The sequence below is a fragment of the Haemorhous mexicanus genome, chromosome 2 (assembly GCF_027477595.1).
Source record: "Haemorhous mexicanus isolate bHaeMex1 chromosome 2, bHaeMex1.pri, whole genome shotgun sequence".
Taxonomy (NCBI): domain Eukaryota; kingdom Metazoa; phylum Chordata; class Aves; order Passeriformes; family Fringillidae; genus Haemorhous; species Haemorhous mexicanus.
In genome coordinates, this window is record NC_082342.1 from 10,851,649 (window position 1) to 10,870,598 (window position 18,950).

Sequence of the window (18,950 nt, forward strand, 5' to 3'; positions counted from 1 at the left end):
CAATTCACTGTTAGCTAAATCCCATAAACATCTTGCTATCCCTTATTTGAGCTAGCCTGCTTCAGGGTAAAAAATCTATCTACAGGAAAACTGCTTTAGTAAAGGACAGTTCCTCTTGTCAAAGGGCAGAAGGAGATGGGTTTAGCAAGGCAGTTTTTATAATTTAATAAAAAAGTTAATCCCAGTGTTTCCATATTGATGTGTCTTGATTTAAGCTCTAAAATTAAGGAAGGTTCAAATTTCTATGAAACAGCCATGAACAGCAGCGTATAATATAACTTACCTTTAGCAAAATAGCCCATTTTTCCTAGATTGGCAACTGTCACACATTTTTACATAGAAACAGGACAGATGGATTACTTATTACTTGGATTTCAGATACCTAATTCCATCAAAATACTACAAAGTAAAACCATTGCATCGGCATGGAATGCTTTATCCTTGAATTTTTGATGGGCAAAATAAAATAAACTTTACCCAGATCTTGTGACTTCTATTTTCTGTTGAACACACACACACAAACACACACACACACACATATATATGTATATATATGTGTAAATTCCTATGCTACACCATTTTGTGTATAAACAATGTAACTTGTATAGCATATATAAAAGCAGTTTTCTTTTCTCTCAGATTCACATTATTGTCTATACCATATGACTTGTAACTGGTTAAGAATCAACTTCAGCTCATTTTACCACTCAGCTTTGTACTCCTTACCCATTTATTCTCCTGCCAAAGCAACCTGACCCTTCTTCCACCCGAACATTAACACACATTATAAGTTTCAATTCTTCCTCTTTCTGGAAATTTATCTTCATACTTTGTGAACTTTGCAACTCATATTTTCATCAAGTTTCAGTCACGACACTCTTATGGGTCTGAGTGACCACATTTTGAGTGTGTTTGCACTCTTATGTCATGTGTGCTGGAATGACATTATGAACTCCCATCAAAAAAAAAGCAGAACATGCATACAATACATCAATAATGTTTATAACATGTCCCATAGAAATGAAATGGAAGTTCTGACACTGTTGCCTTTTCTAGTGTAATTTATTGAACTTGTGGCCACCAATTTGAAATGTTTATACATGCTAACAGTTTTGTTCACCCCCTCCACTGGCTCAGACATGGCAATATTCTCCCTAAGAAAGGATGGTCATTAGGCACAATACAATAACTCATGGAAAGCAGAAGCTCAGATTTCACAATCTAGTGAAATACTAGTAGAAGACTAGCAAAAGACTAGTAGAAGTTTATAAATAAATAGCTGCAGCTGCCATAAATTAAAAAAAAAAAACCACCAACAAAACCCCCAAATTTATCTGCTAGATTTTATTTGTTATTGAGTAAATTAGAGTACTCTCTACTACAGATGACCTGGTGGCTGTCTAGGATTACAGACTGGAGCAGGGGCTATCCAGCCCAAAGGTTAGGGCCTGTGTCCAGAACTTGAAATGAGGCAAACGTTCATGGCCAAAAACCAGGAACCAGAAAGTCAAACCAAGGGTCAGCAGCCAGAGATAGGAATAAGCATCTGCCCAGGAATCACGACCTGAAATCAGAAACCCACAAGGAGAAACTGCAATCAGAGGGTACAGCACAGAGGTGGTTCTGAAAATATACACTGTGATGTGTGAGAGGATGCACCAGGGTTCCACCTCAGACCTGCTCCTGAGCTGTGGCTGATGTGCTCTGGCTGATGGGTCCAAGCTGCAGAGACCCTGATTTACTACTCCAGAAGAAGATCTTATCACAGATCAGCAAATTTTACCTGAAAAACATGGCAAATAAACCAGCCATGTTCTACCCTCCAAAACTCTCTGGATGTTGAGAAAGACAGAAACTCTTTTCTCAGTATCACATTTGTTTAGGTAGATCCACAGAAGGCTTACAGCTCTGCTGCAGCCAATCCAGCAAGTTCCAGAGGAATTACATCCACTTAAAATTTCTATTTTTTTTTCCAAGATGCAACTTCCAAATCCATTAAAAGCAGGAATGAATTAAAACAAAGCTATATAATATGGCTTCTTAGAGTTTTGATAATCCATTGATATTCCTAAGAGTTTTTGTACTATCACTGGAGATCGGGGTGCCAAATGGTCAGATTAGATTTCTGCCTGTAATTGTGGATGCATGAAGCAGCAGTGGAGGAAGGTTGTGTGCAACAGGGCCTGGTGAGACAAATCAGATCAAAAGCAAAGTAAAATGGTTGGACTTCATCTGGTCCAACCCCCTGCAGTGAGGAGGGACTTCTTCAACTAGACCAGGTTGCTCAGAGCTCCATCCAATCTGACCTAGATCAGCTTCCAGGGCTGGGGCATCTACCACCTCTCCGGGCAATCTGTAACAGCGTTTCACCACCCTCATCATACAGAATTTCTCTCTCATCTCTAGTTTCAATTTACCCTCTTTCAGTTTAAAACCATCTTGTCCTATCTCAACAAGCCCTGCTAAAAAGTCTGTCCCCATCTTCCTTATAAGTCATCTTTTAGTGCTAAAAGGCCACTAAAAGGTATCCCCAGATTCCTCTCTTCTCCAGAGGCCCCAGTTCTCTCAGCCCATCTTCACCTACCTTGCTTAGGTATGCAAGGATATCTCAGGCACATTAAGAATTTAAATATGCAAATATCATGCAGTGGGTCAGAGCACCCACATATTTCTTAGAAAAAAGTCATGTTGAGGATTTTGCTATGACCTCACCCTATTTTTCTGTGGGAAAGAAAAATATTGTCTGACTTCCCTCATAGCATATTCTACATCTTATTGACAAATCACTTATGACACTAATTTATTAGCATAGAAATATTACTACACTCAAGACAGCCTGCTTTGATTTACTACATCAGGGTTTTTCATATGCCAAGGTCCTATCATCTCTGCTGGATCATTAAAAGTCCCTTGGCTTTTTTTTTTTTTTCTTTTTTTTTTTTTTTGTGCAACGTATGAGTTTTGCCCTGTGGCCCTGGCTAAAATCCTGAGTATTGGAATAGATTTGCTGCTCAAAGGAAGATTCACTGACCTGCTGCTTAAGATGTACAGGATTTGTTTATCAAAACCATCTTTACATTAGCTCCTTGCTGAAAAAGTCAATGGCAAAGAAGGGAAAAAAGGAGGGCATAAACAGAGAGAAGTAAAATCCAACCATTAGAGACAAGCTGCTTAAATTGCAGTGCTGTTTTATCCTCCTTGTGTGAAATCTACATTTATGACAATCAAAGTGAAGGAATGCAACTAAATCCTATCCCTTTCCAAGCAGTTAGTGTTTCAGGGGCTGCTATCTGCTTAGTTTTGTGAAAACATCAACACCACTTTATAGAAGCTGGGTGTAATGACTGCACCCAGAGGCACCTGCTGAATTCCACAGAGATATGAAGCACGGTAAGATTCAAGAGTCTTTTTGCCATCACCATTATATTACAAGGAAGCTGGGTGGCCAATTTCATAAGCTCTTGTTCCAAGTTTTTTTTCCTCTCTTCCATGGCTTCATTTCACTTTGTGCACAAGCAGTGACTGACTCCTGGTCCTAGTCAAAGTAAGCAAGCCCTGCATCACCAATATTCCAGACTCCGGGAGCCCATTCAGTAAACACACTCAGAAAAATAGAAAACTTGAGACTGAAATAAAATCTTAAGTTCTGTCCCTCACATAAACTGATTTGGCATTTTGAAAAAGAAATCAAAGTCTCATTGACCTAAAGCTCATGGCTCAGATGAAATCCATAGAAAATCAACCAGCTTATTTTTAATTTAAGGATCTTTTCTGGAAAAAGAAAAAAGTACATCTTAACACCTAACTGAAGATAACCAATTATTTTATCTTGTCTCCACTTCTTCTGAAACCAAATAAGCCCAAACAATTTCACTGCTACTTAAAAATGAGCTGTCAAAATGGGATATGAATAAAAAAAGTGGACACATTTTCAAGTCCTTCTTGCATTCTCTGAGTTCTTAGTATATTTTTCAGCAAATGCTATTTTAGTTGTACAATAAATTTGAGCACCTGTTGTTTGTGTACCTACCAGTCTCTCAAATAGACCAGTTCATGCTATAATATAATTCCAAAGAGTATGTTCGTATTTTGTCTGAAAAGTAAACAATTCATCTCCTCACAAGGAAACAAGTCTGCTTGTCAGCACAGAAAATAAATGCCAGGTGATGCTATATATCCAGCATCAAAACCAGCACAGAGTTTTGAAATAAAAATAAATATATCAAAACAGCCTAAGTGTATAAGTTCAATTAACGTAAACAAGCAAAAGCTAATTAGTGAACATTCCAGCAGCATTACGGAAAATGGGCGACACGTGCAGGCACACACACCTTGAAGTCAGTGAGGAGCACACTCGCTCCTCTTTGGAGGAGCACATCACCCACCAGCAGGGCTGATAAGGCACTGGAACGCCCTGATGTGCTCCCCTCCCTCTCCCTCCCCTGCAGATAGGGCAGCACAGCGGAGATACCCGGCTGCGTCAAGCGATCGCTGGGGAAGTGAAATCTTCAGCAGGAACTTTGTACCCGTGTATATCTAAAAGTCAACACGGCTCATTGTCGCATTAGGGAGCTGCTGCCGTCCCAGGATTGCTGAGATACTTGGCAAGACAGACAGGCAGCCTCTCTGTCTCCCCGATGGCGTCTGCCTTGCTGCAGATTTGTCATGCGATTCGTCGAGTTGAACTGAGCACATAAATTTTCAGTTATGACTAGAAAGTTAGAAAAATCTCCACAGATGAAAACTACGTATCCGTGCTGATAGTCAGGCAGGGAGCACCTTGGGGAACAAGAGCAGGAACAAAGGATCACTCCCAGCGTGTGCCAGTCACTTAGAGAAGGGAAGAACAAGCTAAAAGTAACACTGGCGAGAAATTAATTCAATGTTAACTCTAGAAGATCCTTCTACATTCATTCATTTTCCAGTCAAAACATCATTAAATATTTAAATCACTCCCACCATAGGTGGCAGTTTATTGAGATTTGGTTTTGAGAACTGAGAGTTCAGCAAACCAAAGCTTCTAGCACAATCTCAACTCTGAATTTAAAACCGGCATCTTCACAATAAACCACTGATCTCCACCCTTAACTGTGGCAAACCAGCAGCCAGACACACAACAGGGGGATCATGCAGAACCCTTCACTTAACACAGAAGCAATACAAATCTGGATTTTCATGTGAAATCTCATGTCAGACAGGAAGACCAAAAACAACAAGGTCCTTTCATAATAAAGACTCAAACCTTTCTCATATCATATATCTTATACGACGTCTATCATAATTCATATGTTGTAAGCAAATTTGGTTATTTTACTCTTTTTTCTTTTCTCAGAAAAGCTTATTTTCAATCATTATTTTACATGCTTATGCCATGCTCTATGACTGAAGTGCAAAAACCTGAGCTTCTTGCCAGGGAAAGACTTAAACCTGAATATGAGGAAACAAACATTACTTTTTGAACAACTCTTTTGAAGAAGTTTGTCAAAGTCCTTGCATAGTTAAATCTCTGTAGAACTATAAAAATAACTACATTTTAGTCCGCTCTTTCCTTCTAATTGTGTAACAATGCGTGTAACTCATCTAATGTGCACTATTTCCTCATTACCAACATATAAAGTAGTGAGCTACTCAGAATCCTCTTCTAATTTTAACATCTACTCAGGGTACTTTGTATTTTATTTCAAATCTGAATTTTTTAAAAATTGGCAAAGTCCTAGTGTGCAAACAGTTTTACCGAATATGATGCCAAATGATCCAGGGCAATTTGCTTTAGAGAGCTCTCTGAGTATCTCTACAAGCACCTTCTTGATGATATAACCCAACCTACATTAGGAATAAGCAATGGGTAGCGGAAAGTTTGCCCTAACTATCCCAGGAGAATAAAGCAGTAAAACTGTAGCTGCAGACAAACCTCTTACTCTACCCAGCCAGTGTGGTCAAGACTGACTGAAGAAGGCACTTGGAAAAGAAAGTTCTGAAGAGGAGAGCAAAACCAAAGCAATAATGAGAAACAAATAAAAATAACTTTTGGAGTATTCTGGTTTGGCTTTTTTCAGTATTCCTGCCAAAGGAAATCCCCCTGCATTTTCTTAAGACACCTGTATTTGCATGAGAAGGAGGAAGCTAGATGGGAGCACTTTTCTGATAGCCTTACCTGGAGGGGTTTGAAACAGGCACTGGGGAGTGTGCAAACTGAGAAGAAAACATTTGACAGGCACAGATTCTTAGTGGAAAGATACTCGTTCCCAGATTAAAAAGTATCCTGCAGGTCATATTTGCATGCATACACCGCTTTCTGGCCACTTTTTTTTTTTTTTTTTCCAGAAGGGGCAATGACAGTCTTCTCTTTTAAGAGTCTCGGCACCTTGAATAAACTTTAACTTTTACTTACCTGTTAGATCTCTCACAACGTTAGGATCCTAGTAGATCTGCAACCAACTAGTATGGCACAGTCCTTCTCTGGGATCTGGTTCTTGGTTCAGGCAGGCAACAGGTGGGATGATTCTCAAACTATCTTCTGAGAAAGAAAATAGGCAGCTTTAAACAAAAGCAGGTACACCTAGGCAAAAAATTAAAATGAAACAAAACAGGGAAAAAAAAACAGAGAAAAAGTAAAGAAGCAGAAATCTGAAAACAAGAATTGACCTGCAAGTAATTTTCCTGTTTATTCTTGTCTTTCTAACTGAAGCCAGGTGACAGGGGAACACAAGACTATGATGAAAATGGGGCGAGGGGAAGGCAAGAGGGAGATGCAAAGATTCACCTATCTACTTCAGTGGAGCCAGCACAGTTGCTACCTTGCAAACCCAGTCCCTGTTCCTGTTTTGCTTGATTTGGACTATGTACCTGAACTTCAGCCTACTGCCCTGGTCCATGAAACCTCACTAACCATGGGGCTATAGGCACTCTCCTCCTTCCTTCCATTATGCCTTCCCCTGAAAATATGTTATTATTATTATTAATATGTGGCCAATGCCAACAGAAAAGAATGAAGGAATCCCACTCAGTACAGTAGTAATGGCCTGACAGGGTTCAGCTTTTCAGATGAGGCAAGCCAAGGCTCAAATCTGTAGTCAGCACCCAGAAGAGCTCTGTCACCTGAAGGACTTTTATCAGTGCAGCAAGCAATGTACACATTTTATAGCTGTTAACTTTATCATCTTCTCCCCACCTTTTGTGTATTTATCAGCCTAGCAAAGAGAGACCAGAGACCCGGATGGAACTTCAGCAGTGGGAGCAACATAAAATGTTACTCACCATTGCTGCTGTGTCAGGGATTTGCATCAGTGCAGATCAAATGAACTGATTATGGATGTGCTCTGCCACAGCCACTACTTCCAGCAATGGCTCAATGATTTGGTCTGCTCACTGCAGCAGTTGCATGCAGACAACAAAGAGTAGCAGAAAAAAATTCCCTAATATTCCCGAGTTTCCATTGTCCAAGACAGGAATGGAACATCACAGGTACAGTTCCTGTTATTTCTTTTCTCAGCATTCTCCCAGGAAGGGCTTAGCCACTATAACACATTATTTTGGACCTGTGGACCTTGGCTGACCTTTTACCCCCTCCACTTATTTTTAAGCACTGAGTACCTCGTGCTCTCTTCCAAGTCCTCACAAGCCATGGTCTGGAGTGTTCTCTGTAGGGTCCTTGTTAGTTTCTTAGATATATTGCTTAGAAGGGGAAGGTCAGACCTGAAGTAATAAGAAAAGCACAGAACTAACCCACCAGAGGAAGGCTCCTCTGGTGTTTGGTGGACTCATGAATGTTTGCAGGAAAGAAAAAATCATCGTTTCTAAACACACAAATCTTTTGGTCTAGAACTCACGGTTTTGGCTACTACAGTCCTTCTATGAATCCTGGTTTTAATTGTGGCTCTCTATAATTAAATTTATTGAACCCAGACATAGAGCAGCCATGATACAACAGGGGCATACTTCTGAAGTCTGAGAAAGCTTTCTGAACATGCATGTTCCTTTCAGTGAGGTGAGATGACAGCAGCCTGCTCAGACCTGTGGCATGCTGTGGGCACTGAGCACTGATGACTTGGTTTACCACCCATGGTTTATCATCCTTTCCATGACAAAGGATGTGGCAACAGATAGGAAACTTTTCTCTGTCTGTAATACAGCTACAGCATTGCCTGAAATATAAATTTCTCCAAGGGTGTTTGTACTAGCCTTTGCTCTCAGCCGTCAGTCTCCGTTCTCACTCAGGGTCTGTGCTTGGGTACAGCAGCCTTTGATATGACCACAGCTAATCAAAAAAGCTGCACAGGTGGGTTTTCAGCCCTTATGAATAAGAAAGTTGGGGTTAGCTTCGAAAAAGCCTCTGAAGGAGGCGAAAAAGGAGGATTTGAAAGCAGGATATCCAGACGCATTAAGTTCTCTTCACCCCCGTGGTGTGGAACACCGTTACCGTGACACAAAGGGAACACAGGGACGAGCTTTTTTTCTTTCTTGGTTCTTTTTTTAAAAGAGCTATTTCATCTCTTTGGATATATAGAATTAGCTGTTCATTTTTCCTCATTTAAATACATCTCAGGAGGAAGAAGAACGCACACGGGCACTACTTCCCACATGCATCATTTTCCAACTCTGCTCCTTCACAGGGGTTTGGTGAGGTCACCCCATTATGCAGCACATTATTTTTAAACACTCCAGCGACTCCTTCCAAAAAGTTCCCTCTTTAATGAAATCTGACGCGACAGAAAAGGGAAGGGGAAGTTTTTGTTGGTTGTACTTATAATCTTCAGTTGCTTATCCCGAGTGTGTCAGACAGCAGGGCCACGGGGCCAGCGAGGCTCCAGCCACTGACCTCTGAACCTCGGCCGGACCTTGCCCCGGTCAGCTCCATGGCAGGAAAACTGGCAGACTTTGAACCCAGGCTTTGGGGCTGTGAGCAGGGGAACAGCTGCACTTTGCAACACGAACTTTGTACTTCGACACATGGACATTTAATCTCCATAAAAGAGCCTTTGTTTCATTACTTATTAACATCTCCTCCTTGAGTAAAGTTCTTTGTTAATGAGGCTTTAGAGCATGGTGTGAGGGTTTTTTCCCCACTTTCCTATGCCCAGAAAATAAAACGCACCACCCACCTTGATAGGATTACATTAAATGTGAAAGAGTTTTAAAAAAAATTAATTTCAGACTTTATGCACCTTCTGAATGCTGTGGATATTTGCTGTGTGCTCTATTCTGAGTGATCAGCTCTAAGAACCAGAGCTAAATACAGAAATCAAGCGATGTTCTGAGGCCTGTCTTTGCAGAGATCACTTTCTGAGATGATACCTACAGTAATTCAGCCCACAGAGACATTCAACCTTACTTAATAAATCAGCTAAAAAGATGAAATAGTAGAAAAGTGTCAGCCCATCCACACTAAAAAGCCATACTTTATGACAGTGTCATGAGTTTTATAGTTGCACAGCTTTTTGCTACCAGTTTTACTTTGGAGCAGTGTCAGTGCTTGGCTTCTGTGTATTTCATCATAAAATATGCTAACACGCACAGCCCAGCAAATTTGAAGAGAAGATATTTGTGCCCTGTCCTTCACTAAAATAAATCTTTGATCAGGAACAGAAACCTACCTAAACATCAAATGAAAACCTCAAGAAAGAGGCCACCTAAGATGCTTTAATCATTTCTGTACCAACAGTAAAAGCTCAAGATGCCTGCATGCATTTACTGTAACAAAACTAAGTTACAGAAAAGTACTGGAAGATCCTGGTAATGCTCCATTATATCTGTGTTGTCATAAAAATATGGAGCAGGAGAAGAAGATCAAGAAAGTAAAGGTGCATTGAACAATCCTTCATCTGCAACTAGATTACGACAAATACTTGGAAGTATAATATTTGTTACATCTTGTTAGAAATAAATTATCCACAGACAGAGGGGTCACAGTCACACTTTTCCTATTTTTCATCACTACCATCTTTTCAACCAGAGTTTCCTTCCATGCCTCTATGGTGAGCTTTTTTCTCTCTTTTTTGTTTCTCTTCCATGTGATGGGGGAGACACCCTCACACACAACTTACCCAGTTTTCCTTCATTTTCATTAACAGTATGATACAAAAAAGGAAATTTCCAACCAGTCTAGCAAGTCAGGTGGGTAAAGAATAAATGATGTGAAGCGATATCAAAGCACTCCCTTGCATGAGCTGGGCTAGCTGGACTCAGGAGTGATTGGATGAGGAGGGTCAGCTATTCCCTAAGAGAAGCCCATGACTTTTCTCATTTGGATGTTTTTTTTACCCCCCCCCCCCCCTCCCACTTTCAGGGCACTGCTTTGTCAGCATCATAATTCACCAATCCCAGAGTCTGACTTGCATACTTTGCAGAGAGTGGACTGATAGAAAATGACACAATTACTTTTATTCTGTCACTACATTTTGGGTAAGACTACTTTTGCCCTGCTGTGACCTGCAGAGCAGCTGGCACAGCTACAACTGTGTTACACCTTATTATTTCCCTCTGTATCTCCAGCAAGCTGTGACTTTCTCCTCCCTGAGGAGCCCCCCAAGATAAGGCAGGCATTATGCATTCCTCCTCACCTCCGCCCTGGAACACGGCCCTCCAGTCACACGGGCCTACCATCATGATCATAAGATTTAGCTGCTGCTAAGAATAGGCACGATAGTTTGGAAGAGATCCTGCTTTATTCCTGGGTGCAGCCTCTGAATGGTGTTAGACAATAAAACCCTTTAGGCTGGATTCTGGATGGCACCTGCCTGCTCTTTCCATCAGCTCAGGGGTGTCAGACCTCTCCCCACGAGGGCAGGCACGAAGGTCTGTGCCATTTGCTTAGCTAGGGACAGCTGCAGACATGCACAGGAAACCATAATGTCTCTGGGAATAAAGCAGGAATGCCTCTGGGAAACTACAGTACCTTTAATTTAAATAAATAAATAAAAATAAATAAGCTTGGAAACAGAGCGACAAGAATGATTTTGTTCCGGCAAAGAAAAAAAAAGACTCCTTCCAGTGAGACACTGAACTGAATGTATTTTGCTTCAAAGAGAAGATTATAATCTTTAAGGGACTAGACAAGAAGAAGATATTTCATAAGACTCTAAATTAGTGGGCAGACACACAACAGAATCCAATATTTGCAAATTCAATCTGAAGATAAAAAGCACTTTTTAAGTATAATTAGCTACTGAGATGAATTGTCAAAAGATGCAGTAAATTCTCCATCACTAAGAAGCTATTTTAATTATTATATGCTTAGCTTCCACTAGAGACCAGAAGTCTCAGACAACACAAACCCAGTAATCTCTAACTTTATCTAGCATCTAGCACAAGCCACCCCCTCTGTCTGAAAATTGTTCCTGTTGCTAATTCCAATGAGATTATTATTTCCCAAGAAATTCAAGGTGGTAGAATTATGACAAGTGGATAATTAGGGCATACAACATCAGGTCACGTAGACATTATTTATATAATAGGAGCATTCCTCAGTCCAGCGCTTCCAGTGAAAGAAATAAAAGGCATTCCCTAATGCCTAATTCAGGATAGAAAACCAAAACAACAACAAAACCCCAACCAAACAAAAAAGGACTATCACGTTATGTATAAACATTAAAATATACAAAATTGTGTATAGCAGTGTTATGTGCTTTTATCAGTTCCAGAATTCACCACAGAGAATCACAGAGTGACCTAAGTTGGAAGGGACCTTAAAGATCATCTCACTCCAGCCCCCATGCCATGGGCAGGGATACCTTCCACTATCCCAGGCTGCTCAGAGCCCCATCCAACCCGGCTTTGAATATTTCCAGGGGTGGGGAATCCCAGCCTTCCCTGGGAAATCTGTTCCAGGGCCTCAGCACCTTCACAGTATAGATTTTTTCCCCTAATATCTAATCTATTATAAATCTGTTCTCTTTCAATTCTTTCAATTTGAACCCGTTCCCCCTTGTTCCGTCCCTACATGCTTCTGCACATAGGAATATTTACAGTATTTATGTAAAGAGAAGAAAGGTTTCAGACTGGCACTATCAGGCACTCTACCAATTCCCTCCTGGAACATTTCAGCATTGTTCTATACCCTAAACAAAAAAAAAAAAAAAAACACACCTAGCAGAACTTTATTTCTCTTTTGGTCCTCTAGGAGTTTACATGGGTAGCTCCTGTTAATACTTATCAGAGTTAAGGGCAGAAATCCCCCATGGACAGCCATGTTGTCTGGGGATATGTCCATAATTAATATGTTCTGAGAGTCTAATTTTGAAACAAAAGTAATCAGGCTTAAGATGAGTTATATTAAGAGCAATAAACCTGTGACTGCATATTTGCCTATATATATATATGTATATACTGTATCCAATGTCAGACCAATGTAGTCTGACAAATAGTTCACAAGACAACTTCTACAAAACAAGCTCTATCTTAGCTCACTTTGGGAGGAGCACGATATGTGAACATACAAGAAGAGAAAAACACAGTGGGGTTGGTCTTCTTTCTGTTTTTTACTCTTTGCAGCACATCGCTGTTATAAATGTTAATGCTCATCATTGTTCCTCTTCACATGGTAGTGCCCAGGCTCAGCAAAGCTAACATAATCCTTGCACTTCTGATGTTACAAATTAAAATTAACTGCGCGACACCATGGGAATATTTGTAATACCAAAGATGTGGAGCGGGGACTCTGTGACAAGTACATGGAGGAGAGAAGAGGAATCTAGATGCCTTGAACATGAGTGGTTTTGCAAGAGATGCTGCAATGGGACAAGGAATACAAAATAGAATCGTGCCAACAGAACTTGGTTTCAGTATTATTTAGGATTTCTGTCACAGAAAGAGACATTTTCAAGTCTGTGGCTGCTGATGCTCCAGCACAATTGATGCCCAAGTCATACATAATGTATTATATACAACACAGTATATTAACTCAGCTTCAAAGCGTTAATATGTCATGAAACTTAATTCAGATATCACAGATTATGCAAAGGAGGTAGAGATGTGGAGACATACTCTCGTTTCTCAAAGGTGTCAGGCAGACAGTTTTGTGTCCCCAGTCCAGGAGAGCATGGCAGCAGCTTGCTCTAAAGCTCTTTCACAAGGTGAGGGCTGCAAGGCTCTTCACCCCAATGTTTTTGACAAAGAAATCCCATAGTGAGGGCAAACCTTTGCATTAAACAGAAAAAAGGCAGAAGAAGAAAACAGCCCAGGTTTTGCTGCCGATGTATTTTACACTACAGATGTAAAAACTGTATAATATAAGCACAGAAGAATTTATCATTTTCTTTATCTACAATAATGCCAAGTCCTAACTAGTTCTGTATGGGTAAAAAATCCCACTGTACCCTCTGAATGTCCATGAATAGATAGCAGCAATGGTGACACACTGTTTTCCTGGTCAGATTCTGGGAAGAAAGACCACAAACTGAGTTGGGAATGGAGTAGCATGGAGACTTAGCTACTGCCTCTGTCAGCTGGGAATGGAGCTCACAACAACCCACAGAACTTAAAATGGAGGTAGAGACCTTCTTGCATTTCCACACACTGTTTTTGTGAGTCTCTCACTAACTGCTCTCTCTCTGAGGAATTCCATGCTTCACATAAACTGCTACTAAAGGAGACCATGAACAACATCTACCAAAATTACACTGGAAGCAGCAGAGGGAAAGCATCCACAGGAAGCTCCTGTTCCTGGTATGAAGCTTTCAAAATCCCCTTTGGAGTCACTGCAGCTGAGGGAAGAGGAATGTGGTCTAAGACCAAAAGTAAAGTTTAGCTCCTGACGCTGCCATACTATTTTTGCATGAACTTGGGCCCTTTTAAAAACAACTGGGAAGAGATATATCTAATTGTCTCTGGGTGTCACTTCGTCTGTGGAAAAGGGAAAACAGACGACAACTTTCTGCCTACAGAGATAATACAGGTAGATAACATTAAGCATTGAAATATTAAGATACTCTGGACACATATTAAGTCTTTAATATAGACTGTCTACTAATCTCTATCATCTTTCTGGGTGTTTAACTTCAGGTTACAGAATGTAATTAGAAAATACTCTTATGTAAAATACTTAATGATTTTATTCAGAAATTCTATAGGACTCTCATTATTGGAAGCAAGAATTCAAAATATAAACCAAAAGTAGAGAAATAAGTGCATTTTTCTTTGTTAGGAAAAAAATGTCACCTATTTTTAATTTAAAGGCAACTCTGTCTCAGAAGGCACATACACACATAAGAACCCAAACCAAAAATAAACCCTTTCTAACTCTTGAAACTTTGAGGAATCTACATTTAGCAAATGAATTGGGGGAGTTTAAGCCTCCATGATTATCTAGGTTATGGCTTTTTTGTATTGTCTGTACTAAGCCAAGAGGAAAAAGAGATGCTTTCATTATTCAGACTTAATGAACACACTCAATTTAAACCAGCTAGACAATCCAGTGTATTTGGAAACAAAGAAAACTGAACTAGGAAAACATATGAAGTCCAGGATTCCCTGGAAGAGAAGCCAGCTTGCAGGGCTGCTCATAGCCCTGTGCAGCAGCTGAAGCAGGGCACGTCCCTCCTCAGTGACCACTTTGGGGAGGATGGGGAGAAATGAAACAAAGCAAGTCTGCAGGAGAGGGTTCACACACAGTAGAGAAACCTTGCTGTCGTTAAATGCTGAGAGGTCAAGGAGCTGCATTCTGAAAACTTCCACAATTTACTAAATATGGTCTTTCTGCTAGATCAACAACTGATGCTCCCAATCCCCCAAAATAACAACTCCTTGAACATTTGCTCAAGAAAACACCGTTCATGATGGCTTGTAAACAATTTGGGAGTCTGTTAAGCCATCCTGTGACAAATTCACACCACCAATGTAGAGCTAAACATTTTTTGTAAGGGACAAAACTGTAAAGTACACGACCAGGTCATATTTGACCATCACCTTCTCCCTTAACTACTTCAGGGGGCATCCAGCCTGCACTCACCGACTTAATTCTGTCCCATTCCATGGTGGCAGAAGCTCCAGGCTCTCCTCATCTCCTCTTGGCCAAGTTGGAGCATTCTGACGTCTCCCAAGTGCTCCTCATGAGGGCTCATTTCCTACTTTCTCCACTAATGGCAAATCTTATTCTGGAGCTCCTGCCAAATATGGCTGTGAAGGTTTAGTTTTCCCATCCCCTGTTTTCTGCAATTAAACTTAGGATGTAATAGAAGACTTAGGATGTGTAATTAAGGCTTAGGTTGTAATAAAAGGGACGCTCTTTTGTTTAAATTCTCTGCCTTACTGTGGCTGCTTTAAATTTGTATTTCTATCATTCTCTAATTAGTATCTCTCTTCAGTCTTTAGGCTGGCTTTTCCTGTTTATAAGACTGTGGTAAAACATCATAAATCATTTAACCTAGAAAAAAGTGATCATTCCAACAGCTTACCAAAGCTACAATTATCAGTTTGCTCTCAATACTACCTGGAAAATACAGGCAGCAACAATTCCAACTGAAAATGAGTGTGAGAAGGGGGTTATAAGAATGATTTGAACTCTTCTGCCTACACAGACAGCACAACTTCTGGGGACTTCCTCACAGTAAATAAAAATATCTCTCTGAAGATAATTAGTTCAGGTGTGGCAGCAGTCTAGAAGGTGTTTCACCTGGAATCACTTCAGGTATTCACCCACTGCCAAACAACATGAACATATTTTTCCCATCTCTCATCCTTGTTTCAGCAAGCATCTGACCATGCAGGGAAAGGCAAAAGCACCAACACAGCAGGTTCACCAGGACTAAGAGCAACCCATTAAAATAGGTATAAAAGTCAGAAGAGTGGTAATGAGGAACTCATTTCCCTCCAGTTCCTCTGCCCATCCATTTCCACACATCCCTCCCCCCATTCCTCTGGAACAGCTCTTCAGGTTCTGTTCTAGTTTACCCTATGGAGAGCCTAGGTTGGTTCCTCCAGGACCAGAAACTGTGAAAGGAAAAAAACCTCAAAGCAAGTCAGTCATCAGCTTTACAACAGTGCCCTGCAAAACACTAATTCCTTCTCCACCCTTTGTTTCAGTCCCACAACATTCATATTCTGCACTTGCATGCTCTCCTCTACATGAAAACAATTACTGTCCAACACATAAAAACACTCTTTTTCCATTTAAAATCCACACATTTTCAAATTCTGTCCTCTTCTGCAACAAGGACAGTGTGTGAAGCTAACTGCATCCTAAAATGGGCTTTTGGTTCAAAATAACCCAAGCATAGCACATATGCTTTCAACGTTAGGATAAGTCAGTCACCAAGGCATTAAGCACTGCTCAATGAAACCACAGTCACAGCACAGCTCTGACAGGTGTTCACAATAGAAAAATCAAAAAGTCACCCTCGACTTCTGCACTGTGAGATGAGACCCAGTTCTTTGAGGCTGGGCCATGCAGTAAAGAATCCATTATGCATCTTTGATCCTGCATTCCAGCCTCTGCCAACAAATCCACTTCGAAGATACTCCTAACGTTCCAAGTCCTGAGAAGCTTTAGTCTGTATTAATTAATTAAAAAAGGAAAAAAATTAAACAGATATCCATGTGCCTTAGGGCGATACTCAGCCTGATCCCTCTGACAGCTTTCCTGATGGCTTTGAAATTTATTATCTTCTGCAAGAGCAGGAGCTTTGTGACAACTTTCAAAAGGAAGCTTCTGCCTGCAACACAGGAACTGCATTTGCTTCAGTGGCAGATCAAGGTCTCCATGTGGTACAGAACAGCAATTACCCCGTGAACATAACAAATATGCCAGAAAGCACATAGAAAAAAAAGTATATGCTAAGTCAGAAGCTAGTCAAAACTCATCTCAGAAAGTCTTTTCTGAGCAAAAGTTCATGGGAGAGGGGAAGGGAGAATTAAAACAAGTCTGGCTGCACATCTTGAACTTGAAGAAATCCAAAGACATTTAAACCAAACACAGTAATTTACTCATAGAGGCTGAGTTCTTGTTTGTACAATGACTGGATGGGGGAGGAACAGAAAATTCCTGCTAAGAATTTCTTCTCCTGGGTCAACTGGACCTAAAAGGATTTAAAAGAAATTGGATGCTTACTCTAAGGAAAGCCATTACTGCAAAAGCTCTACCAGCCTGTAGACTCAGGAGAGCTGTGACCCCATTTAGACATGCTAGACCAGAACATTGGGCATGGACTCCTTTGTAAACCTGCTACAAGAAGAACTGCCCCTTCAGCAAGGTGCACAGACAACAAAAGAGACACCAAAACCATGCCAAAAACTTCCCAGAAGTTTTCATTTTTCAGTGGAGGAGGTGAATTAGATGAAGTCAAACCTAAGTATGTCTCCCATTCACTCTGCTTGAGCCTGCTTACCTGCCTGCCTTCCTTCTACCTGAGCTGCAGCACCAGTTGAGGGCCTTGCACCTCCCAGTGTGTGTCTGTCAGTAAGGATGGGTGGATCACTGTGGCAGCCTTCTCCCTCTGCCCATCATTCTTTCCAAAACACAGGAAACAGCTGTCAGGTCAGTTCTGAAAGTTGGTTAATAATTACACAGACTAATTATTAGCCTTTCATCTTAAGAATTAGCATTTCAAAACTGTTTTATTAATCAGTCTTGTTACAGGTATGGACCATTGTAAGCTTTGGATTTTTATTTTTTTTAAATGCTTTTAGAGTCTTTTTTTCATTATTAAATCACCATTGAGGTTTCCAGAGGTGCTATTACAGAACTTGTAATAGCTTGACACCCTCCACCCCTCTTTCAATTCTAATTCACTATCTAGGTGAATGACTATCTAAAATTATCAGCATACTCTCCAGATATCACTATCTAGAATTATCTGGCTCCTAATGCTTAGCAGATACAGTAATAATATACCTAATTTTTAACTTTCATGATAGGGTTCCCCTGGGACAGAGTAGAAGGAAGACTGATTTATTATTAATATTATAAATAATTAAAATTAATGAAATGCATGAAAAGTGGAAAGTGTGAACCAAAGGAAGAACTAGCACACGAGCCTTAATGTAAATTAGTGGCTCTGTGTCTGTACAATACCAATCTGTGCTCCTTTACATCCCTGCAAAGCATGCATAAAATCTTACTAGAACAAAGTGATATAATTTCCCACTCATTTTCCACACATAGAAGTATCTACAGAAGGTGCAAGGCAGGGGAGAGAGTGGTCAGTCAATCGTGTTTTAATTTACAGCTATTTTTGTCTAAGCCCTGAATGGCCTGCCAATTATGAACAGTACCAGCTGGGCTGTCAGGAGAGCAGGCTAAGAAGGACACACAAAAAAAGAAAACAATCATAAAGTAAAAATGAAGAGCAGGAGAAAAGTTTGGAGTGGGGAAGACCCAGTGGGAAGCCCAGGTCTGGTTTTTCAATGCCTCATTACAGTCCAGTCTTCCACAATCCCCCAGATAAAACCATGAGAATGATCATCACCCTTATCTGGACACAGACCCACAACACAGCTAGGACTAAATTTTTGACCTCTTGGGGCATAATCCAGATACCTACTAGTTATAAAAATTGTGACTTTTCTGTGCTTAAATAAGCAGCAAAAATATGAATTTCAAATTATGAGGAAGATAATCTTTCAATGGCTCTTCCTTCCATTTTTCAAGTAACAAAAACTCAATACTTTTTTGTTGTTGTTGTTGTTGTTGGTTTTTTTTTGTGTTAAACACAAGAATTTTACAGTAGTTTTAAATTAAATTAAAAAAAAAAAAAAAGTTGAGATTTTCAGCAAAATGGAAGCCCTACTGTTTCAAGAACCTCTGCCCAGACTCTCTTGCAGGGATAACATAGAAAACAATTTTTCTAAACAAAACCTTATGAATGCTTATCAGCAGAGTCATGTCTTGAGCAGCTATTGAGGGAACAAGGAATAAGCACAGGCATTAAAATACAATTTTATTCCACTGCTATTAGGATGTCAGTGCTGGACCACACTTCTGTATATATAGAAAGGTTGCATTTGGGAAAGGAGCAGTT

The 18,950-nt window shown here is 40.3% G+C and overlaps 1 long non-coding RNA gene across 3 annotated transcripts in view; it reads right to left on the minus strand.

Moving 5' to 3' along the window:
• Window positions 1-1,339: 1,339 nt before the first annotated feature.
• LOC132324242 (uncharacterized) overlaps window positions 1,340-18,950 on the minus strand; it is a 48,801-nt gene continuing 31,190 nt past the window's right edge. The window contains exons 1-3 of one of the 3 annotated variants that reach the window (XR_009485548.1): window positions 6,764-6,809; window positions 6,392-6,517; window positions 1,340-1,564 (exon numbers count right to left, since the gene is read on the minus strand). This is a non-coding gene — a long non-coding RNA (uncharacterized LOC132324242). The other 2 variants (XR_009485547.1, XR_009485549.1) reach the window with 2 other exon arrangements.